Below are 26,361 nucleotides of genomic sequence, written 5' to 3' on the forward strand. Positions count from 1 at the left end.
AAGTGTGCATGAGAAGTGACAATAGATTAGTATGTGATACTACAAGTCTCTTTAACACGTCATTTCGATTACCATGCTTATGTGATACGAACCTTCAGCGATAGGCTATACGAACCCTTGATGCAATGCCCAAGAACCCGTATAATCACTAGCCTAAAAACCCAATACCTATCTGATTCAAAACCATAGGATCACTCTAGATCAGATTATAAAGATCAAGTCTAAACATAACCTAAAAGATTAAGTCTTTTAAATCCTAATTACTAGCACGCCACAAAGACTGATCAGATCTTTGATAAGTAAAAAGCATTCAAAATGAATACAAGAATAAAACAAGGGTTTCTATGAAACAAATATCAATATATCATCATCCGATTGTAAAACCCTAAAACAAAGTTTTTTATAATGTCTCAACCACCAATGGCATACTTGTAAATAAGTAAAATTCGAAATAATAAACCCTAGTCTTGAATATGGTCTTTAAGTATGTTATACAAAGCCCATTCTTCATAATCTTCATTTGAATAAGTTTGAAGATTAGCCCAGCCTTGTATATAACCATTTATGGTCTCTTGAAGCTTCTTGGCCCGTGACCTTGTTATTGGTCCTTGGGATAAACTCAACGGATCTTGGATATGCATTCTGCCCTCTTCATCAAGCCCATCAAAATTAGCATCTTCAAGCTTTTGGAGTCCTAGCCCATCCGTATCATTCCCTCCTTCTTTTGGATGATTCGTCCTCGAATCAAGCTCATCGCCTACATCAAAAGGAGTTAAGTCAGCAACATTGAATGTACCACTAACATTATACTCACCCTTTAAATCAATCTTGTAGGTATTGTCATTGATTCTTTCCAGCACTTGAAATGGACCATCTACCCTTGGACTCAATTTTGACTTTCGTTGGTTTGGAAACCTCTCCTTTCGAAAATGAAGCCAAACCGAATCACCAGGTTGGAAAATAATGCGCCTTTTTCCTTTATTCGTTCGCCTAGCCACGTTTTTATTTTGCTTCTCAATTCTTTCTTTCACCTGTTTGTGCATCTTTTGAACCAAATCAGCCTTAGAAACACCATCTGCACTAACAAGGTTAGTCATAGGCAAAGAAATTAAATCAATTGGGGACAACGGATTAAAACCATACACAATTTCAAATGGTGAAATGTGTGTAGTGCTATGAACAGCCCTGTTATATGCAAATTCGACATATGGTAATAAATCCTCCTAAGATTTTAAATTCTTAGAAATTAAAGAGCGAAGAAATTGCACCATGGTTCTATTAACCACCTCAGTTTGCCCATCTGTTTGTGGATGGCAAGTAGTAGAAATTTTGTATCCCTATCACTGACAATTGTCCTAGGTATTCCATGTAAACGCACAACTTCCCGAAAGAACAAATCAGCAATATGACATGCATCATCAGTTTTATGGCATGGTATAAAGTGTTCCATCTTGCTAAAACGATCAACCACAACAAAAATACTATCCTTACCCTTCCTATTTCTTGGCAAACCAAGTACAAAGTCCATAGACAAATATGTCCAAGGCATATCAGGTATGGGTAAAGGTGCATATAATCCATGAGGTTTCAGTTTGGACTTAGCTTGCATGCAAACATTCATTTACTACACACTTTATTAACATCTCGTTTCATGCCAGGCCAAAACAAATGATCACAAATAATAGCATAAGTCTTACTAACCCCAAAGTGACGCATCAGTCCACCACTATGTGCCTCGTTTATCAACAACAAACGCAAAGAACAACTAGGCACACACAACCTGTTCTTTTTAAACAAAAATCCGTCAAAAACATAAAAATCATCAAATGCATTCCCATTAATAAGGTTCCATACACATTGCGAAAATCAATATCATCTTTGTACAAATCCTTAATATACTCAAAACCTAACAATTTAGAATCAAGAGTATTAAGAAGTGCATACCTTCTTGAAAGTGCATCAACAACCACATTTTCTTTACCTTTCTTGTACTTGATGACATAAGGAAAGGTATCGACAAACTCCATCCATTTAGCATGTCTTCGATTCAACTTATCTTGCCCTTTTAGATGTTTCAAGGATTCATGATATGTGTGAATCACGAACTCCTTAGGCCACAAGTAGTGCTGCCATGTCTGAAGTGCGCGTACCAAGGCAAACAACTCCTTGTCATATGTTGGGTAATTCAAGGCTGTCCCATTTAGTTTCTCACTAAAGAAGAAAATTGGACGCCCCTCTTGCATCAATACAGCCCCATTTCCAACGCCACTTGCATCACATTCAATCTCAAAGATCTTATCAAAATTAGGCAAAACTAACAAAGGTGCACTACACAATTTTTCTTTAAGTAATGTAAAAGCATGTTCTTGTGCATCACCCCAATTAAAAGCAGCATTTTTCTTGACTAATTCAATCAAAGGTGCAGCTAAAGTACTAAAATCTTTAATGAAACGCCTGTAAAAGCTAGCCAATCCATGAAAACTCCTTACTTGACTCACATTAGTTGGTTTTGGCCATTCATGAATAGCTTTCACCTTTTCAGTATCAACCTCCAAACCATTAGAACTAACAATAAATCCAAGAAAATTGACTCGATCTAAACAAAAACTACACTTCTTCAGATTGCCGAACAACTTTTCTTTTCGAAGAACTTCTAAAGCAGCCCTAACATGGATTATATGATCAGAATCAGACTTGGAGTAAACAAAAATATCATCAAAATATACAACCACAAATTTACCAAGAAATTCACGCAAGGCATGGTTCATCAATCTCATGAATGTACTAGGTGCATTTGTAAGCCCAAATGGCATAACTAGCCACTCATACAGCCCATACTTGGGCTTAAAGGCAGTTTTCCACTCATCCCCATTTTTCATGCGAATTTGATAATAACCAGATCGTAAATCAATCTTAGTAAAAACACATGCACCATGCAATTCATCAAACATATCATCTAACCTAGGGATAGGATGACGATACTTTACCGTTATCTTATTAATTGCACGACAATCCACACACATTTTCCACGTGCCATCTTTTTTTGGAACCAGAATCACAGGAACTGCACATGGACTTAAGCTCTCTTTAACATACCCTTTTTCCATTAAATCATCCACTTGCCTTTGAAGTTCCTTTGTCTCTTCAGGGTTACTTCTATAGGCTGGTCTATTTGGTATGGTAGCCCCGGGTACAAAATCAATTTGATGCTCAATGCCTCTTTCAGGTGGTAAACCACTTGGCATATCATCGGGAAAAACGTCATCAAATTCCTGCAACAAATCACAAAATTCTCTTGGCAAGGCAAGATCAAGATCAGAAGTGTTCAAATATATATCCTTGTAAGTAACCACAAACACTACCCTATTAGAATGTAATGCATGCCTAATTTCGCCTTCTCTAGCTAAAAAGCTACCCCTGTTGTGTTTTGATTTCTCACTTGATTGAATACCATTTTTTTATCACTCTTTAGTGATTCGTCAATACATTTGCTAATTTCAGTTTCAGCTCTTTCTCTCTCAATTTTGCACTGATCATCATACACATCCTTAGGAGAAAGAGGTGTTAATGTAACCTTTCTTCCATCCTTTCTAAAACTATATCTATTAAGGAAACCATCATGTGTAGATTTTCGATCAAATTGCCATGGTCTACCTAATAAGATATGTCCAGCATGCATTGGTACTACATCATATAGCACCTCATCAGAATATCTACCAATTGTGAATGGTACAATAACATGTTTAGTCACTTTAATCTCACCACAATTATTAAGCCAAAGCAATCTATATGGTCTAGGATAAGGTATGACATTCAAATTTAACTTTTGAACCATAGCAATACTAGCAACATTAGTACAGCTACCACTATCAATAATAAGGTTGCAAATCTTACCTTGTACATGGCATCTTGTGTGAAAAATGTTGTCCCTTTGCTGCTCTAAGTCATTTCCATCCTTCATTTGTACACTAAGTGTACGTCTAGCAACCAGCAAATAGCCTCGCATTGGTTCTTCAATACCATATCACGACAATTTTCTAGTGATGGAATCTCTTCATTATCACTTTCGTCACTTTTACTCTCAATATCACCGTGATCTTTGAGCACCATTGCTCTTCGATTTGGACATTGTTAAGCGATATGACCATTACCTAGGCACTTGAAACATTTTATATCTCGGTTTCTTACCATAGGTGTCTCATATTTGAATGAACTCTTTGGATCTGCCACTCCTTTTTGCTTAGAATCTTGCAAAACATATTTGTTAGAATCAAATTGTCCGCTCTTTGAAGATCCACCCCAATTAGGTTTTGAATTTGAAGTAGCACCCCAATTCGAATTGGAATTTGCATTTGATGTCCAATTAGATTTGGCTGTCCAGTTTGGTTTTAATTGCTTCTCAATCTTGATGGCGAGATGCACCATCTCTTCAATCTCTCTATAATGGTTTAATTCAACCCGGTCAGCAATCTCCTTATTCACTCCTCTAAGAAAACGAGACATGGTTGCTTCCATTTCCTCATGTAAATCTAGCCTAACCAAACCATTAACATCTCCATTTCCTTAAAGTAATCCTCAATATTCTTTGTACCTTGTCTTAAGTATTGAAGTTTTTTATACAACTCTCTTTGATAATATAAAGGTACAAATCTTCTTTTCATCACATCCTTAAGAGCTACCCAACTATTAATAGCATTTTCTCCGCTTCTGCGCCGAGCTATTACCATTTGTTCATACCACATAATGGCATATTCAGTAAAATGACTAACCATTAACTTCATTTGCTTCTCATCAGAAAAATTATGGCAATAAAAAATGAGATCTACCCTTTTCTCCCACTCCAAATAGGCTTCAGGGTTAGTCTTACCGGCAAAATTAGGAATTTGAAATTTGATGCTACCTAGGTTTGTGTCCACATCATCGTGATTATTATGCCAATTTCCACCATAATGACCATCTGGATTGCCTCAACCAATATTAGGGTTTCTCCTCGCACCGGGACCAGCAACAAATGCTCTACCTAAGTTAGGTTCATGCCGACCAAACTCATGATAATCGTCATAATCAACATGTTGATGATGCCCATTAGTATGAACTCCCATGTTCACTCCCACATTAGGTACATTAGCTCTCCCATTTATTGAATTTACACCCAAATTTGGAGCACTTTCCCTCACTTCTTGTCGATTTGCACCTACTGCCCCAGCAATTGCAGCAAGTTGCTCTTGCAAAGTCTGATTATTAAGCTCCATTCTTTCTAATCTTTCAACCAGATTAGCCATACTCCTTTGTACTCTTTCATTTTCTTGAAATTGTGCTAAAGGAATACCTTCATGAGGTAACCTAGTTGTATCATCACCAACTCGTTCACCCGTTGATCCACTTGACATAGTGACCCTGAAAAAAAAAGATGGCAGAATAGCAAAACAAAACAAAAAAAAAAGTTAAGAGCAAACAGATTCGTCACACACTCCCTCACGTGTTTGCACTCAAAAGATGGGGTTGTTCACTCGTGTTTAACACACAAAAGTAATGATCTCACAAGGCTTAACTCACACCACTCAAGCTTTATATCAAGTATTCTTATGTGAATCAGTTCAACTACAAATTTCCAACCAAACCTTATGAAATACTAATACTTAAGAAGCAAAAACGCAATATATATCAAGAAAACAGCAAATGTGTATCCAGATCAAAGAAAACAGAATTGAAAGAAAAGAAAACTCAAATGGAATCAAAAGACAAATAAAAGAAATATCTAGATGCAAGAATATGTCTAGGAAACAAGAAAGAAAAAAAAAGGTAAAAAAAGCAATTTGGAAAGTAATCAAAGAAAGCCTAGAAAACTTTAATCTGATTTGAAAAGATCTTATATGGTGTCAATCTTTTCAAATTCGAATTTCTCAAATAAATCACTTAAAACAGCCTTAAACTCAATACAAATCCCCTTTAGATTAGAAAAAAAATTCAGAACTGATTTGCCAATTAATAACCCCTTTAATGCTCTTGATTTCCACCACTTCACTTGCACACATTAATTTTTGCAATCAAACTCACAAATATCAAAACCAACAAAAGACCTTATAACTTTCTCAAGATTTCAGATACCTTTTCTCCCTTTTTTTTTGTACATTTATTTTTCTCTTTTTTTTTTTGATCTGAAATTTCAAGAACAGAATTTCAGATTCCTTTTCTCTCTTTTTTTTTGTTTTTTTTTCTTTAAACATCAAATTTAAGAACAAGAACACTAAATCAAACACATGAAATAAATGGATAACCAACCTGATTTTCAAGAGCCAAAGCTCTGATACCAAATGATACGAACCTTCAGCGATAGGCTATACGAACCCTTGATGCAATGCCCAAGAACCCGTATAATCACTAACCTAAAAACCCAATACCTATCTGATTCAAAACCCTAGGATCACTCTAGATCAGATTATAAAGATCAAGTGTAAATAGAACCTAAAAGATTAAATCTTTTAAATCCTAATTACTAGCACGCCACAAAGATTGATCAGATCTTTGATAAGTTGAAAGCATTCAATATGAATACAAGAATAAAACAAGGGTTTCTATGAAACAAATATCAATATATCATCATCTGATTGTAAAACCCTAAAACAAAGTATTTATAATGTCTCAGCCACCAATGGCATACTTGTAAATAAGTAAAATTCGAAATAATAAACCCTAGTCTTGAATATGGGCTTTAAGTATGTTATACAAAGCCCATTCTTCAGAATCTTCATTTGAATAAGTTTGAAGATTAGTCCAGCCTTGTATATAACCATTTAAGGTCTCTTGAAGCTTCTTGGCCCGTGACCTTGTAATTGGTCCTTGGGATAAACTCAACAGATCTTGGATATGCATTCTGCCCTCTTCATCAAGCCCATCAAAATTAGCATCTTCAAGCTTTTGGAGTCCTAGCCCATCCGCAACATTATGTCGCGTCACACGTGTCTATAACACGTCGTTTCGATTACTAAAGCATGGTTAGGTAATTTTACGCAAAGTGTGCGTGAAAAGTGACGCTAGATTAGTATGTCGGGTCTCAAGTCTCTTTAATGCGTGTTCCGATTACCTAAGCATGGTTAGGTTATATTACGTACAGTGTGCGTGAAAAGTGACGCTAGATTAGTATGTCGCGTCGCAAGTCTCTTTAACGCGTGTTCCAATTACCTAAGCATGGTTAGGTTATATTACGCAAAGTGTGCGTGAAAAGTGACAAGAGATTAGTATGTCACTTCTCAAGTCTATTTAACTCGTCGTTGCAATTACCTAAGCATGGTTAGGTTATATTACGCAAATTCTGCATAAAAAGTGATGCTAGATTTGTATGGCGCGTTTCAAGTCTCGTTAACGCGTCGTTCCGAATAATATAACTTAACCATGCTTAGGTAATCGTAACAAAGCGTTAAAGAGACTTGTGATGCGATATACTAATCTAGTGACACTTTTAACGCGCACTTGGCATTCATAACATAACCATGCATTGGTAATCGGAACGATGCGTTAAAGAGACTTGAGACGCGAAATACTAATCTAGGTTCACTTTTCATGCACACTTTGCGTAATATAACCTAACCATGCTTAAGTAATCGGAACACGCGTTAAAGGGACTTGCGACGCGACATACTAATCTAGCGTAACTTTTCACGCAAACTTTGTGTAAAATAACCTAACCACGCGTAGGTAATCATAACGACGCGTTAATGAGAGTTGAGATGCGATATACTAATCTATTGTCACTTTTCACGCACACTTTGCGTAATATAACCTAACCATGCTTAGGTAATCAGAACGACGCCTTAAAGTGACTTGAGACGCAACATACTAATCTAGCGTCACTTTTCACGCACACTTTACGTAATATAACCTAACCATACTTAGGTAATCGAAACGACGCGTTAGATAGACTTGTGACACGACATACTAATCTAGCGTCACTTTTCACGCACACTTTGCGTAATATAAATTAACCATGCTTAGGTAGTCTGAACGACGAGTTAAACAGAATTGAGACGCGACATACTATAATATAGCATCACTTTTCACGCACACTACCTTACCATGCTTAGGTAATCGGAACGACGCGTTAAAGAGACTGGAGATACGACACACTAATCTAGCTTCACTTTTCACGCACACTTTGCGTAGTATAATCTAACCATGCTTAGGTAATCGTAACGACTAGTTAAAGAGACTTGAGAAGCGACATAGTAATCTAGCGTCACTTTTCACGCACACTTTGTGTAATATAACTTAACCATGCTTTGGTAATCGGAACACACGTTAAAGAAACTTGAGACCTGACATGCTATTCTAGCGTCACTTTTCACGCACACTTTGCATAATATAACCTAACCATGCTTAGATAATTGGAACGATGGTTAGAGAGACTTGAGACGCGACATACTAATCTAGCGTCACTTTTCACACACTTTGTGTAATCTATCGTAACCATGCTTAGATAATCAGAACGACACGTTAGAGACACTTGTGACACGACATATGCATGGTAATCGAAACGATGCGTTAAAGAGACTTGAAACGCGCCATATTAATCTAATGTCACTTTTCACGCACACTTTGTGTAATGTAACCTAACCATGCTTAGGTAATCAGAATGACGCGTTAAAGAGACTTGAGATGCGACAAACTAACCTAGCGACAGTTTTCACACACATATTGCGCAATATAACCTAACCATGTATAGGTAATCGGAACGAGCGTTAAAGATACTTGAGACGCGACATACTAATCTAGCGTCACTTTTCACGCACAATTTGCGTAAAATAACCTAACCTTGCTTAGGTAATTAGAACGACGCGTTAAAGAGACTTGAGACGCGACATACTAATCTAGCGTCACTTTTCACGCACTCTTTTCGTAATATAACATAACCATGCGTAGGTAATCAGAACGATGCGTTAAAGAGACCTGAGACGCAACATACTAATCTATTTTCACTTTTCACGTACACTTTGCATAATATAACCTAACCATGCTTAGGTAATCGGAACGACGCGTTAGCGAGACTTGTGACGGGACATAAGCATGGTAATCAAAACGACGCGTTAAAGTGACTTTAGACACGACATACTAATCTATTGTCGCTTTTCACGCAAACTTTCCGTAATATAACCTAACCATGCTTAAGTAATCGGAACGACGCATTAAAGTGACTTGAGACGCGACATACTAAAATAGCGTCCCTTTTCAAGCACACTTTGCGTAATATAACCTAACCATGCTTAGGTAATCGGAACGACGCGTTAGAGAGACTTGTGACGCGACATACTAATTTAGTGTTACTTTTCACGCACACTTTGCCTAATATAGCTCAACCATGCTTAGGTAATCGCCACGACGCGTTAGAGAGACTTGTGACGCGACATAAGCATGGTAATCGAAACGACGCGTTATAGAGACTTCAGACTTATCATACTAATCTAACGTCACTTTTTACGCAGAATTTGCATAATATAACCTAACAATGCTTAGGTAATCGGAGCGACGAGTTAAAGAGACTTGAGACGCGACATACTAATCTAGCGTCACTATTCACGCACACTTTGCGTAATATAACTTAACCATGCTTAGGTAATCGGAACGGCAAGTTAAAGAGTCTTGAGACGCGACATACTGTAATCAAGCATCACTTTTCACTCACACTACCTAACTATGCTTATGTAATCGGAACGACGCGTTAAAGAGACTTGAGACGAGACACATTAATCTCGCTTCACTTTTCACGCACACTTTGCGTAGTCTAACCTAACCATACTTAGGTAATCGGAACGACAAGTTAAAGAGACTTGCGACGCGACAAACAAATTTATTGTCACTTCATACAAAATTTTTGCGTAATATAACCCCAACATTCTTATGTAATTGGAATGACGTGTTTGAGAGACTTGTAACATGATATAAGCATGGTAATCGAAACGACGCGTTAAAGAGACTTGAGACGTTCCATACTAATCTAGCGTCATTGTTTACGCACACTTAGCGTAATATAACCTAACTATGCTTAGGTAATCGTAATAACGCGTGAAAGAGACTTGTGACGCGACATACTAATCTAGTGACACTTTTAACGAGCACTTGGCATAATATAACATAGCCATGCTTTGGTAATTGGAACGACGCGTTAAAGAGACTTGAGACACGACATACTAATATAGCATCACTTTTCACGCACACTCTGCGTAATATAACCTAACCATGCTTAGGTAATCGGAACACGCGTTAAAGAGACTTGAGACGCGACATACTAATCTAGCGTCACTTTTCACGCACACTTTGTGTAATATAACCTGCCATGCTTAGGTAATCAAAACGACGCGTTAAAGGGACTTGAGATGCGACATACTAATTTAGCGTCACTTTTCACGCACACTTTGCGTAATATAACCTTACCATGCTTAGATAATCGGAAAGAGACTGGTGACGCGATATATTAATCTAGAGCCGAATTTCACACACTCTTTGCATAATATAACTCAACCATGCTTAGGTAATCAGAACGACGCGTTATAGAGACTTGTGACGCGACATAAGCTTGGTAATCAAAACGACGCGTTAAAAAGACTTGAGACCCGCCATACTAATCCAGTGTCACTTTTTACACAGACTTTGCATAATATAACCTAACCATGCTTAGGTAATTGGAACGACGCATTAAAGAGACTTGAGATGCGAAATACTAATTTAGCATCATTTTTCACGCACACTTTGCGTAATATAGCCTAATGATGCTTAGGTAATCTGAACGATGCGTTAGAGAAACTTGTGACGCGACATACTAATCTAACGTCACTTTTCATGCACACTTTACGTAATATAACTCAACCATGCATAGGTAATCAGAACGACACCTTTAGAGAGACTTGTGACGCGCCATACTAATCTAGCGTCAATTTTTACGCTTACTTTGCGTAATATAACCTAACCATGCTTAGGTAATCGGAACGACGAGTTAAAGAGACTTGAGATTCGACATACTAATCTAGTATCACTTTTCACGCACACTTTGCGTAATATAACTTAACCATGCTTACGTAATCGGAACGACGAGTTAAAGAGTCTTGAGACGCGGCATACTATAATCTAACGTCACTTTTCACTAACACTACCTAACCATGCTTAGGTAATCGGAACGACGTGTTAAAGAGACTTGAGACGGGACACACTAATCTAGCTTCACTTTTAACGGCGTAGTTTAACCTAACCATGCTTAGGTAATTGAAAGGACGCGTTAATGAGACTTGAGACGCGACATAGTAATCTAGCGTCACTTTTCATGCACACTTTGTATAATATAACCTAACCATGCTTAGGTAATTGGAACGACGTGTTAAAGAGACTTGTAACGTGACATAAGCATGGTAATCGAAACGACGCGTTAAAGAGACTTGAGACGTGCCATACTAATCTAGCGTCATTTTTTACGCACACTTAGCGTAATATAACCTAATTATGCTTAGGTAATCGTAACAACGCGTTAAAGAGACTTGTGACGCGACATACTAATCTAGTAACACTTTTAACGCGCACTTGGCATAATATAACATAGCCATGCTTTGGTATTCGGAACGACGCGTTAAAGAGACTTGTGACGCGACATAAGAATGGTAATCGAACGACACGTTAGAGAAACTTGTAACGCGACATACTAATCTAGCGTCACTTTTCATGCACACTTTACGCAATATAACTCAACCATGCTTAGGTAATCAAAATGACGCGTTAGAGAGACTTGTGACGCGACATAAGTATGGTAGTCGAAAAGACGCGTTAAAGAGACTTATGACGCGCCATACTAATCTAGCGTCACTTTTTACGCTGACTCTGTGTAATATAACCTAACCATGCTTAGGTAATCGGAATGACGAGCTAAAGAGACTTGAGACGCGACATACTAATTTCGCGCCACTTTTCACGTACACTTTGCGTAATATACGTAAATCATGCTTAGGTAATCGGAACGACGAGTAAAAGAGACTTGAGATGCGACATACTAATCTAGCGTTACTTTTCACGCACACTACCTAACCATGCTTAGGTAATCGGAACGACGCGTTAAAGAGACTTGAGACGCGACACAATAATCTAGCGTCACTTTTAACACACACTTTGCGTAGTATATCATGCTTTGGTAATCGTAACGACTAGTTAAAGAGACTTGAGAAGCGACATAGTAATCTAGCGTCACTTTTCACGCACACTTTGTGTAATATAACCTAACAATGCTTTGGTAATCGGAACACGCGTTAAAGAGACTTGAGACATGACATACTATTCTAGTGTCACTTTTCACGCACACTTTGTGTAATATAACCTAACCATGCTTAGATACTTGGAACGATGGTTAGAGAAACTTGAGACGCGACATACTAATCTAGCGTCACTTTTCACGCACACTCTACATAATCTAACCTAACCATGCTTAGATAATCAGAACGACGCGTTAAAGACACTTGTAACGCGACATAAGCATTGTAACCGAAACAACGCGTTAAAGAGACTTGAAACACGCCATAATAATCTAGCTTCACTTTTTATATACTCTTTGCGTAATATAACCTAACCATGCTTAGGTAATCGGAACAACGCGTTAAAGAGATTTGAGACGCGACATACTAATCCAGCGTAACTTTTCACGCACACTTTGCATAATGTAACCTAACCATGCTTAGGTAATCGGAACGACGCGTCAAAGAGACTTGAGACACGACATACTAACCTAGCGACAATTTTCACGCACACATTGCGTAATATAACCTAATCATGTGTAGGTAATCGGAACGACGCGTTAAAGAGACTTGAGACGCGACATACTAACCTAGCGTGACTTTTCACGCACAATTTGTGTAATATAACCTAAACATGCATAGGTAATCGGAACGACGCGACTTGAGACACGACATACTAATCAATTATCACTTTTCACGCACCTTTTGCATAATATAACCTAAACATGCTTAGGTAATTGGAACGACGTGTTAGACAGACTTGTAACGTGAGATAAGCATGGTAATCGAAACGACGCGTTAAAGAGACTTGAGACGTGCCATACTAATCTAGCGTCCTTGTTTACGCACACTTAGCGTAATATAACCTAACCATGCTTAGGTAATCGTAACAACGCGTTAAAGAGACTTGTAACGTGATATACTATCTAGCAACACTTTTAACGCGCACTAACATAACAATGCTTAGGTAATCCCAACGACGCGTTAAATGGACTTGAGACGCGATATACTAAACTATTGTCCCTTTTCACGCACACTCTGCGTAATATAACCTAACCATGCTTAGTTAATCAGAACAAGGCATTAGAGACACTTGAAAAGACACGTTAAAGAGACTTGAAACGTGCCACACTAATCTAGCGTCACTTTTTACGCACACTTTGCGTAATATAACCTAACCATTCTTAGGTTATCGGAACGACGCGTTAAAGTGACTTGAGACGCGCCATACTAATTTAGCAACACGTTTTACTCCCACATTGCGTAATATAACCTAACCATGCTTAGGTAATCGGAACAACGCGTTAAAGAAACTTGAGACGCAACATACTAATCTAGCATCACTATTCACGCACACTTTGCTAAATATAACCTAATCATGCTTAGGTAATCCAATCGACGCGTTAAAGACACTTGTGACGTAACATAAGCACAGTAATCGAAACGACGAGTTAAAGAGACTTGAAACGCGCCATACTAATCTAGAGTCACATTTTACGCATGCTTTGCGAAATATAACCTAACCACGCTTAGGTAATCGTAACGACGCTTTAAAAAGACTTGAGACGCGACACACTAATCTAGCTTCACTTTTAACGGCGTAGTATAACCTAACTATGATTAGGTAATCGGAAGGACGCGTTAATGAGACTTGAGACGCGACATAGTAATCTAGCGTCACTTTTTATGCACACTTTGTATAATATAACCTAACCATGCTTAGGTAATTGGAACGACGTATTAAAGAGACTTGTAACGTGACATAAGCATGGTAATCGAAACGACGCGTTAAAGAGACTTGAGACGTGCCATACTAATCTAGCGTCATTTTTTACGCACACTTAGCGTAATAGAACCTAATTATGCTTAGGTAATCGTAACAACGCGTTAAAGAGACTTGTGACGCGACATACTAATCTAGTAACACTTTTAACGCGCACTTGGCATAATATAACATAGCCATGCTTTGGTATTCGGAACGACGCGTTAAAGAGACTTGTGACGCGACATAAGAATGGTAATCGAACGACACGTTAGAGAAACTTGTGACGCGACATACTAATCTAGCGTCACTTTTCACGCACACTTTACGTAATATAACTCAACCATGCTTAGGTAATCAAAATGACGCGTTAGAGAGACTTGTGACACGACATAAGTATGGTAGTCGAAAAGACGCGTTAAAGAGACTTATGACGCGCCATACTAATCTAGCGTCACTTTTTACGCTGACTCTGTGTAATATAACCTAACCATGCTTAGGTAATCGGAATGACGAGCTAAAGAGACTTGAGACGCGACATACTAATTTCGCGTCACTTTTCACGCACACTTTGCGTAATATAACTAAATCATGCTTAGGTAATCGGAACGACGAGTAAAAGAGACTTGATATGCGACATACTAATCTAGCGTTACTTTTCACGCACACTACCTAACCATGCTTAGGTAATCGGAACGACGCGTTAAAGAGACTTGAGACGCGACACAATAATCTAGCGTCAATTTTCACACACACTTTGCGTAGTATATCATGCTTTGGTAATCGTAATGACTAGTTAAAGAGACTTGAGAAGCGAAATAGTAATCTAGCGTCACTTTTCACGCACACTTTGTGTAATATAACCTAACAATGCTTTGGTAATCGGAACACGCGTTAAAGAGACTTGAGACATGACATACTATTCTAGCGTCACTTTTCACGCACACTTTGTGTAATATAACCAAACCATGCTTAGATAATTGGAACGATGGTTAGAGAAACTTGAGACGCAACATACTAATCTAGCGTCACTATTCACGCACACTCTGCATAATCTAACCTAACCATGCTTAGATAATCAGAACGACGTGTTAGAGACACTTGTAACGCGACATAAGCATTGTAACCGAAACAACGCGTTAAAGAGACTTGAAACGCGCCATAATAATCTAGCTTCACTTTTTATGCACTCTTTTTGTAATATAACCTAACCATGCTTAGGTAATCGGAACAACGCGTTAAAGAGATTTGAGACGCGACATACTAATCCAACGTAACTTTTCACGCACACTTTGCATAGTGTAACCTAACCATGCATAGGTAATCGGAACGACGCGTTAAAGAGACTTGAGACACGACATACTAACCTAGCGACAATTTTCACGCACACATTGCGTAATATGACCTAATCATGTGTAGGTAATCGGAACGACGCGTTAAAGAGACTTAAGACGCGACATACTAACCTAGCGTGACTTTTCACGCACAATTTGTGTAATATAACCTAACCATGCATAGGTAATCGGAACGACGCGTTAAAGAGACTTGAGACGCGACATACTATTCAATTATCACTTTTCACGCACCTTTTGCGTAATATAACCCAAACATGCTTAGGTCATTGGAACGACGTGTTAGACAGACTTGTAACGTGACATAAGCATGGTAATCGAAACGACGCGTTAAAGAGACTTGAGACGTGCCATACTAATCTAGCGTCATTGTTTACGCACACTTAGCGTAATATAACCTAACCATGCTTAGGTAATCGTAACAACGCGTTAAAGAGACTTGTAACGTGATATACTATCTAGCAACAATTTTAACGCGCACTAACATAACAATGCTTAGGTAATCGCAACGACGCGTTAAATGGACTTGAGACGCGATATACTAAACTATTGTCCCTTTTCACGCACACTCTGCGTAATATAACCTAACCATGCTTAGTTAATCAGAACAAGGCATTAGTGACACTTGAAAAGACACGTTAAAGAGACTTGAAACGCGCCACACTAATCTAGCGTCACTTTTTACGCACACTTTGCGTAATATAACCTAACCATTCTTAGGTTATCGGAACGACGCGTTAAAGTGACTTGAGATGTGCCATACTAATTTAACAACACGTTTTACTCCCACATTGCGTAATATAACCTAACCATGCTTAGGTAATCGGAACAACGCGTTAAAGAAACTTGAGACGCAACATACTAATCTAGCATCACTATTCACGCACACTTTGCTAAATATAACCTAATCATGCTTAGGTAATCCAATCGACGCGTTAAAGACACTTGTGACGCAACATAACCACAGTAATCGAAACGACGAGTTAAAGAGACTTGAAACGCGCCATACTAATCTAGAGTCACATTTTACGCATGCTTTGCGAAATATAACCTAACCACGCTTAGGTAATCGTAACGACGCGTTAAAAGACTCGAGACGCGACATACTAATCTTGCCGTCACACTTTGCGTAATATAACTTAACCATGCTTAGGTAATTGTAACAACGCATTAACGAGACTTGTGACGCGACATACTAATCTGGCGACACTTTTATCGCGCACACTTTGCGTAATATAACCTAACCATGCTTATGTAATCGCAACAACGCATTAAAGGGACTTGAGACGCGACATACTAATCTAGCGTCACTATTCGCGCACAGTTTGCGTAAAATAATCTAACCATGCTTAGGTATTCGGAACAACGCGTTAAAGAGACTTAAGACCCGACATACTAATCTAGCATCACTTTTAACACACACTTTGCGTAATATAACCAAACCATCCTTAGGTAATCGGAATGACGCGTTTGAGAGACTTGAGACGCGACATAAGCATGGTAATCAAAACAACGCGTTACAGAGACTTGAGACACACCATACGAATCTAGCGTAACGTTTTACGCAGACTTTGCGTAATATAACCTAACCATGATTAGGTAATTAGAATGACGCATTAAAGAAACTTGAGACGCAACATACTAATCTAGCGTCACTTTTCACGCACACTTTGCGTAATCTAACTAAACCATGCTTGGGTAATCGGAACGATGAGTTGAAGAGACCTGAGACACGACATACTAATCAATCGTTACTTTTCACGCACACTACCTAACTATGCTTAGGTAATCGGAACGACTCGTTAAAGAGACTTGAGTCGAAACACACAAATCTAGCGTCACTTTTCAAGCACACTTTGCGTAATGCAGCCTAACCATGCTTAGGTAATCGGAACGACGCTTTAAAGAGACTTGAGACGCGGCATACTAATCTAGCGTCACTTTTTACTCATACTTTGCGTAGTATAACCTAACCATCTTAGGTTATCGGAACGACGCGTTAAAGAGACTTGAGACACGACATACTAATCTAGCGTCACTTTTAACGCAAACTTTGCGTTGTATAATCTAACCATTCTTAGGAAATCGGAACGACGCGTTAAAGAGACTTTAGTAGCGTCACTTATCACGCACACTTTACGTAATATAACCTAAGCATTCTTATGTAATCGGAATACGGTTTAGAGAGACTTGAGGCACGACATACTAATCTAGCATGACTTTTCACGCTCAGTTTGCGTTAAAAAACCTAATCATTCAAGGGTAATCGGAACGACGCGTTAAAGAGACTTAAGATGCGACATAGTAATTGATTGTCACTTTTCATGCACACTTTGCGTTATATAACCTAACCATGCTTTAGGTAATCCGAACGACGCGTTAGAGACACTTGTGACGCGACATAAGCACAGTAATCGAAACGACGCGTTAAAGAGAGTTGAAACGCGCCATACTAATCTAGAGTCACTTTTTATGCACGCTTTGAAAAATATAGCCTAACCATACTTAAGTAATCGGAACAACGCGTTAAAAATACTTGAGACGCGACATACTAATCTTCCGTCACTTTTCGTGCACACTTTGCGTAATATAACCTAACCATGCTTAGGTAATCGGAATGACGTGTTAAAGGGACTTGAGACGCGACATACTAATCTAGCATCACTTTTCACGCACACTTTGCGTAAAATAACCTAACCATGCTTAGGTAATCGGAACGACGCGTTAAAAATGACTTGAGACACGACATACTAATCTATGGTCATTTTTCACGCAACCTTTGCGAAATATAACCTAACCATACTTAGGTTATCGGAACGACGCATTTAAGAGACTTGAGACGTGACATACTTATCTAGCGTCACTTTTCACGCACACTTTGCGTAATATAACCTAACCATGCATAGGTAGTCAGAACGACGCTTTTGAGAGACTTGAGACGCGACATAATCATGGTAATCAAAACACCGCATTACAAAGACATTAGACACGCCATACTAATCTAGCGTAACTTTTTACGCAGACTTTGCATAATATAACCTAACCATGCATAGGTAATTAGAACGACGCATTCAAGATACTTCAGACTGACCGTTAAACTGAGGATGAAAAGTTGTACTGCAATCCTACCTTGAACCCAAAGATTCCTATAATGCCTTCCAAAACCGAGAGCTGAAAACTAAACCTTTATCCAAAACAATTGACACTAGTACATCATGGAGACTAACATTCCGATCGATGTACAAGTGTGCCAACTTCGAAGATGCATATGTAACCTTGATTGGTAAGAAGTGAGCTGAATTGGTCAAACGGTCAATAATCACCCAAATCAAATCATACCCCTGCCGGATACGTGGTAAACCAACCACAAAGTCCATAGCGATACGCTCCTATTTCCGATTACTTAAGCAAGGTTAGGTTATAGTACCCAAAATGTGCGTGAAAAGTAACAATAGATTAGTATGTCGTGTCTCAAGTCTCTTTAACGCGTCGTTCCAATTACCTAAGCATGCTTAGGTTATATTACGCAAAGTGTGCGTGAAAAAGTGACGCTAGATTAGTATGTTTCACGCAGTAGTTCCTAGGTTTAATATAACCTAAGCATGGTTAGGTTATATTACGCAAAGTCTGCGTGAAAAGTGACGCTAGATTAGTATGTTTCGTCTCAAGTCTCTTTAACACGTCGTTTCGATTACCATGATTATCTCGTGTCACAATTCTCTTTAACGCGTCGTTCCGATTACCTAAGCATGGTTAGGTTTTATCACGCAAGGTGTGCGTGAAAAGTGACGCTAGATTAGTATGTCGCGTCTCAAGGCTCTTTAAGGCGTTGTTCCGATTACCTAAGCATGATTAGGTTATATTACACAAAGTGTGCTTGAAAAATGACAATAGATTAGTATGTCGCGTCTTAAGTCTCTCTAACGCGCCGTTCCGATTACCTACATAAGGTTAGGTTATAGTACCCAAAATGTGCGTTAAAAGTAACAATAGATTAGTATGTCGTGTCTCAAGTCTCTTTGGCGCGTCGTTCCAATTACCTAAGCATGGTTAGGTTATGTTACGCAAAGTGTGCGTGAAAAAGTGACAATATATTAATATGTCGCGTACCAAGTCTATCTAACGCGTCGTTCAGATTACCTAAGCATGGTTAGGTTATATTACGCAAAGTGGGCGTGAAAATTGACGCTAGATAAGTATGTCGCATCATAAGTCTCTTTAACGTGTCGTTTCTATTACCTAAGCATGATTAGTTTATATTACGCAAAGTGTGTGTAAAAAGTGACGTTATATTAGTGTGGCGCGTCTCAAGTCTCTTTAATAAATCGTTTCGATTACCATGCTTATTTTCATCTCAAATGTCACGACCCAAACTATTGAGCCGCAACCGGCGCTAGGGAACGGGAGTGGTAGCTCCGGAACACGTAGCAAGCCTCAAATCACTATTAATTTTTCGCAAATAATAAACAATTAACATAACGCAACAGAAGCAAGTATACATAACATATATACACAAACATTTACACTAACTGTTCTGTTAACCTCGCGGGCTCTAGTTACCGTACCCTGTACGAACTGGCCTCGCGGTACTGTATACAAAAGTTAGTGTAACAAAACATATCACCGGCATCTGGGGCCGTGAACAAAACATACTACCTGTAGCCTATCAAAAGCGTATAAACAAGACAACATATAATATGTACTATCAAAATGTACTTCTGTCTAGGCTACGACTCTGTCAACGCGGGACCACTACTGCAGCATTCACACAAGTCAGAAACTATACATACACAGCTGACTTCTGGACTTCTAAATTGGCTTCTAACTAGGTCCACATACTAAGCACCTGAAAGACATAAAAGGCGAGAGGGTCAGTATTTGGGAAAATACTGAGTGAGTTCGCATTTACTAACGGTATAATTATAAAAACGTAGCATCGCATTTCAAGGAAACAATAATATAAAAGTAAAACATATAAACAGGTATTTGATCCGTCCGAAACTAATATCCTAGCATGCGACATAACTTTCACATAATCAAATCATACTGATCCAGATAGTCCGACCCGGGAGTGCTCACACTCTACCTCGTCAATCGCGACCTATCTCTCAGTCCCAAAGTGTGAGTCCAACTCACTAGATACGAGGACTCCAGACTACACCGTAGCCGAGTGCTCACTCGTATCGAATTCATTATCCAACTTTAAAATTCATATTCATATCGTGTCATTTCATATCATATCGTATTAAATCATCTCGAGACTGACTCGATACTGGTGATCACACAGCCTATTGACACCCAATAGGTAGCTGAGTTCTTCGGATCGCATACTAGTTCCTCGTATATAAAAACTTAATAAAACATATAACATTTCAGTCAATCGTATATAATGCGATGCGTGTAAACAATACACGTATATATGAAATATAATATTAAATAACTTTAATATATAATACACGAAAGTAAAGTGCAACTCACTGTGACCGCAATCCAATCAATGACGTGGTCTATGAAATGATATACCCTCGCTATCCCACGTCTACTGACCTCTCCGCTTGCTGACACGTCTGATTCATAATAATTGACGTTTAATAGTTAGATAACAATTGCGTATGTTACACGTATAATTCTTTTAAGTTCTAGGGTTTAGTTTCATTTTTAATATTATTCGTGAACTCGATATTCTTTTATCCTATTCACGATATATCCAACTCTATTTCTCGTATTCGAGAAACGTATACTATTTTTAGTGTTTTTCATTACCATTGCCCACGTAAAGCGTCGAGCTAAAACTTCACTTTTTAAATTATCGGGGTTCTTAATCGTTTTTTAGGGTCTAATATTCGAAAATACTAAAATCCTGTTCAATTAGGGCTAAAAGTCCATTTTGGTCCCTGAGGACCCACTGTGCGGGCGCAGGAGAACACTGTGCGTTCGCACACTTCAGTGTGCATCCGCACACCACAAGTGTGCGTTCGCACACTTCGGTGCGCGATCGCACATCGAGTGCAGCACACGCACAACCCCGGAAACATCGTTTCCGGGCTGTTTCGTCGCACCTCGACTTCCCAAATACCTTCAAATTGTTTTTTCCAACAATACCCGTAACTTCATTTTTCCAAAAACGCTAAGACCGAGCTTAAATCGATAAATTTCCATTTTCTACACAAGGTGGCTAAATTACCACTTTAGTCCATGTACTTTATTTTGAGCTTTTCTTGACATTTTCCCTCTTAATTCCAATTCTAACTTTAGAATTGAACTATAACCTTAATTTCCTTATAATTAATTTTCCCAAAACCGATCTACTTGAAATTTATTTACTTTAATTTCTCTGAAATTCTTCTTACATAGCCACTCTGGCGAGTCAAAACTGGACACGTGGCCTGAATAAATAATTAAATCTTTTGGGGTATTACATTCTTCCCCCCTTATAAAAATTCGTCCTCGAATTTTCATAAAATTTGTTGGGATCTTAACTTGTCCTTATACTTTCCTTGACGTCCATTAGTACGTTTTGGTCGCAGCTTTTCCTTTTACTTAAACTCTTAACTTTCTACTTACAGCTTTGATTTCATACTTGTTGCTAATTGATTATTTATTTTATTCATAGTAGCTTCTCGCTGTTGTGTAGTTGAGAATCTTCTCATTATCACTTTTGTCCTATTCGTCATCTTTCTAAAATAGTGTGGCTCAAGGCGTATCGTTGATATCGTAATCCCAACGTCTTGTACGACTAATTGTGATCTTCCTTCTGATCATCACTAGTGTCGATTAACCCTCACTTAATACTCTATTGATTTATTATCCTTGATAATCCTCATTCTTAGTTGTCATCGGGTCGCGACTCATCTCTTATGTACGCGACTAATCACGACGTGTCGGTTACATCCTTAATGACGTACTTACCTTATTCATATTTCTGTAAGTATTTTCTTTTGTAATCATAATCTACGGCTTTTAATCTTTATTGTCATCTATCGAATCACCTTTCTTCCTTAACTAGTTATCATCGTTTCTTACTTCTTTCTACTGGTATCTGACACTTCGTTCTTTATCAACCAATCTCTTTCAACTTGTATTTTGTCTATTATACTCATTATCTCTTAACGTAGTTGAGTTTAATACATCCTTTACTATCTGCAATTTCTCGTTCCTTTACTTCTTTAAACTATCGTGAACTTCATGTCGTTCTGTTGGTTTTGATTCTTCATCTTTCACCATTGTTTTAAACGTTTCATTTCATATTACTTTCGATCGGGCAGCCTGTAGAGTTGCTTTTATTTATTGATACTACCCGTATTCTTATCCTCGCTACTTCCCTCTAATTGCTACATTAGAGGTCGTCTCAAGTCTCTTATTAACTTTCCAGTCAAAGCTGTCTTTCCTTTACATCACAATTCCTTATTCATGATGACCTCATAAGAATCTCATATGTTTCTTTAATATTTAACTGTTTCAACAATCTTTCTCGTTAATTAACTTTCGCTTAACTTCTTTCTTATCTTGAACCTTTAACCAACTTCATCTTTAACTTTCATCCTTAACGGATTCAATAGATCCTTAATAACTTATTTACTTCCTTAATTATCATTCCTTCTTACTGTATAATCAACTTCCTTTCTTGTCTTACATTTCTTCTTCTTACTTTCGAATAGATTCATAACTTTATTCTCATTCTTCAAGGTATCACCTTAATACTGGTTATGATTGTTTCTTAGTTTGTCCTTATTCTGTCTTTCATCTTCTTCTCGAAGTGTTTCCGACTATTCATAATGTATAGGTTATACTTAACCTTATAAATCCTAAAATTCGGGGAGAAATTTTCAATTTTCTTTTGTCGTCCTATACACTTTATACTTCTTTAGTACACTTCACATGGTCTTAATTGTCTTTTAAACGACTTGATTGCTTTGCATTAGTATTGATTCTTGTTCTTATAATGTTCTGGCTTCCTAGATGTATTTCACTCCTATCTGTCCATGACAACTTTATTGTTGTTGTACTCATTCTGATGATCCTTCTAACGTATTTCTAAAACTTTCTTTTATGTAATCCTTCTTGCGAAATCTTTATACATACTTGCATCCTTCTTCATTTCCTGTCAGCTTCACGTCTACACACATGCACATTTGTATGCGTTGACTTTGTCTTTACACTGAGTTTCTCCTTTAACTTTCCTCCTTTCTGTTAACGCAACTTATAACTCTTAATGCTGATATTAGTAACTTCACTTAATATCAGTCATATTACATTATTTATCTCTTGATCTATCTAACTTCAAACCTTCATTTCTTATAAGATCGTCTTCTCCGTCGTTCGTATCCCTTACTTCCTTTTTAATGTGATTACTTATATCTTATAATGCTCACACTGATAAGGTTACATATCCTTAAAATATTACTTAATGATCATCATTCATATTACTATCTTCTTGTTCTTTATACTTTCAATTTCTCTCCTCCAACATGACTCTCGATTGCTACATCACTTATCTCAACATAAGAGTAATCATTATATTCTTCATCCTTGCATATTTGCTACGTTTCTTTTGTTGGAGCAGCAGAACGTGAGGGTCTGAATCGTATATTTCAATTCAAAATTGGAATTCCAACAATTCGGATCCAGAAATTGATCATATCAATAACAAATGGATCGTCGTATCATCTAGTAATTAAAGCACGCATCTAGAAACCGTAAGAAGAATACCTATGTCGATTCTCCAACGATTCTTGTAGTCCCGATAGTACGGCAACCTCAATCTCGTCCACACGAGTATGCGTGCGATAGAATCCTTGCCTTGAAGTAATTTGCAAGAGTTCCTCTTGCTGAGCAACCCTAAGCTCAAACTCTCGCCTCGATTACGTCTTTGCTACGATGTATGAAAAACTTTCTCCAAACTTTTCTGTGATTGATGGCTACTTGAACTCCTTCAAATATGCTCTCTTAAGTGTGGTGTGTAGAATGAGCAAAGGCAACCTCTATTTATAGGGTAGATCTTTGCTTAAGAATGCAACACCTCACATGCTAGGTGTCACACACCAAGCAAAGGTGTTGCCGCATTCGACACTTCACATGCTAAGTGTCACACACCAAGCATAGGTGTTGCCACCATCTGACACATCAGATGCTAGGTGTCACACATCAAGCATAGGTGTTGCCACCTTTTGACACGTCAGATGCTAGGTGTCACACACAGAGACATACATGACATCATCACATGACATCATCACGTGACATCATCACATGACATCATCACATGACATCATCGTGACATCATCACATGATATCATCATATTAACTTGGATAAAATACATTAGTTGCCTACTAATTTATAACTCTTTCAAATTAGTCCCTAATTGTATTTGTCTTTTCATCTTAGATTAATTTTCGAGATATGCTAGTATCTATATGAAACCGATCTCTCGTAAACTCAATCGGTTGCACACCCTATTGTGTGTGACTAACTAGGTTCACATCTATATGGAAACGAGAGTCATAAGAAATGCCATTCTTATATTAAATAATTAAATCCCATTAATTATTAATTCTCGTAGATCGTGAGTGACATCTAGCAACATATCACGAACCCCAAATAGATATAAATGTTTCGATGCATTCTTTATGAACCAATGTTCATAATTACCGTACACTCAAAATTCCCTTCATCTAAGATTCCGATCTCGACTAGTGTCACGGTTAAGTCAAACACTGTTTGTCTTGATCATATGACCTCATCTCAGTTCTTATTCTTGATAAATATGACTTCCACTAGAAACAACTTTCTAAGTAAGTCATATACACCTGCGCAGGTTTTATCATCCATCAAGAACAATTTGAGATAGCATAGAATCTTTTCTCCGTTCATCCGGAGTGATAAATCCTCTCTTGGTTAAACCCCTATCTCCATATACAACTAACTAGAGCCAACACATCCCACGATCCTAGCTCATGAAAGATCTAGGGATAAGGAGTATCAAACTCTAATCACCTATATACAAGATAGTGTCACCGCAAGTCAAAGGACATATGTACAATTATGAAATAGATGACATTAAATTGACTTTGATGAAATACCATGTATAAGTCATCTAGCGTCACTTGTTCGACTCACTCAAACCCTTTAAGTGTACATATGTTTATTCTGATCCCCATCAAGTACTATGAGACTCACTGCTTCCTATAATTAGTAACTCTTTACTAATCAGGAGAATAAACAGAGGTGACGATATTTCCGGGATAATGCGATGCCCTTATTCATAGGACCCCATAGATCGTGAACGGTTATTTAGATCACTTGTATAATAGAATATGTCACTCATATTCTCAACACCTTAAGAATAGATTCTATCACAATGTGATAAGGACAATATGCAATAATTAAACACTTAGTTGATGAGGCACTTAGTTCAAATAAAACATATATATCATTGCCAATGGGATTTATTTATACAAGTATAAAACAAAATGGCCCTAGGGCACATACTACTAACAATCTCCCACTTGCACTAGTGCCATTGGCTAATATATCTAAGCCCCATCTTCTCAAGATGTAAATCTAATTGACTATGGGTAATGGGCTTTGTTAGTGGGTCAGCCGTGTTATCGGCTGATGCTATCTTTTGGAGGGACACATCTCCCTTTCCAACAATCTCTCTTATGATATGATAGCGCCTTTCTATGTGTTTGGATTTCTGGTGAGACCGGGGTTCCTTCGCCTGGGCTATAGCACCATTGTTGTCGCAGAAAAGAGGAACCGCCGACTCAATGGTAGGAAACCACACCAAGTTCAGAAACGAACTTCTTAATCCAAACAGCTTCCTTTGCAGCATCTGATGCCGCAATATACTCGGCTTCTGTGGTGGAATCTGCAGTGGTTTCTTGTTTGGAACTCTTCCAACTCACTGCTCCGGATATAGACTTACGATCGTCTATATCTGATTGAAAATCAGAATCTGAAAAGCCGTCTATTTGTAGATCACCTCCT

General features: G+C 38.1%; 1 pseudogene; it reads right to left on the reverse strand.

Moving 5' to 3' along the window:
• Positions 1-461: 461 nt before the first annotated feature.
• LOC126672565 (uncharacterized) lies at positions 462-22,048 on the reverse strand (annotated as a pseudogene).
• Between the last annotated feature and the right edge of the window lie 4,313 nt (positions 22,049-26,361).

This window comes from Mercurialis annua, linkage group LG3 (assembly GCF_937616625.2).
Source record: "Mercurialis annua linkage group LG3, ddMerAnnu1.2, whole genome shotgun sequence".
Taxonomy (NCBI): Eukaryota; Viridiplantae; Streptophyta; class Magnoliopsida; order Malpighiales; family Euphorbiaceae; genus Mercurialis; species Mercurialis annua.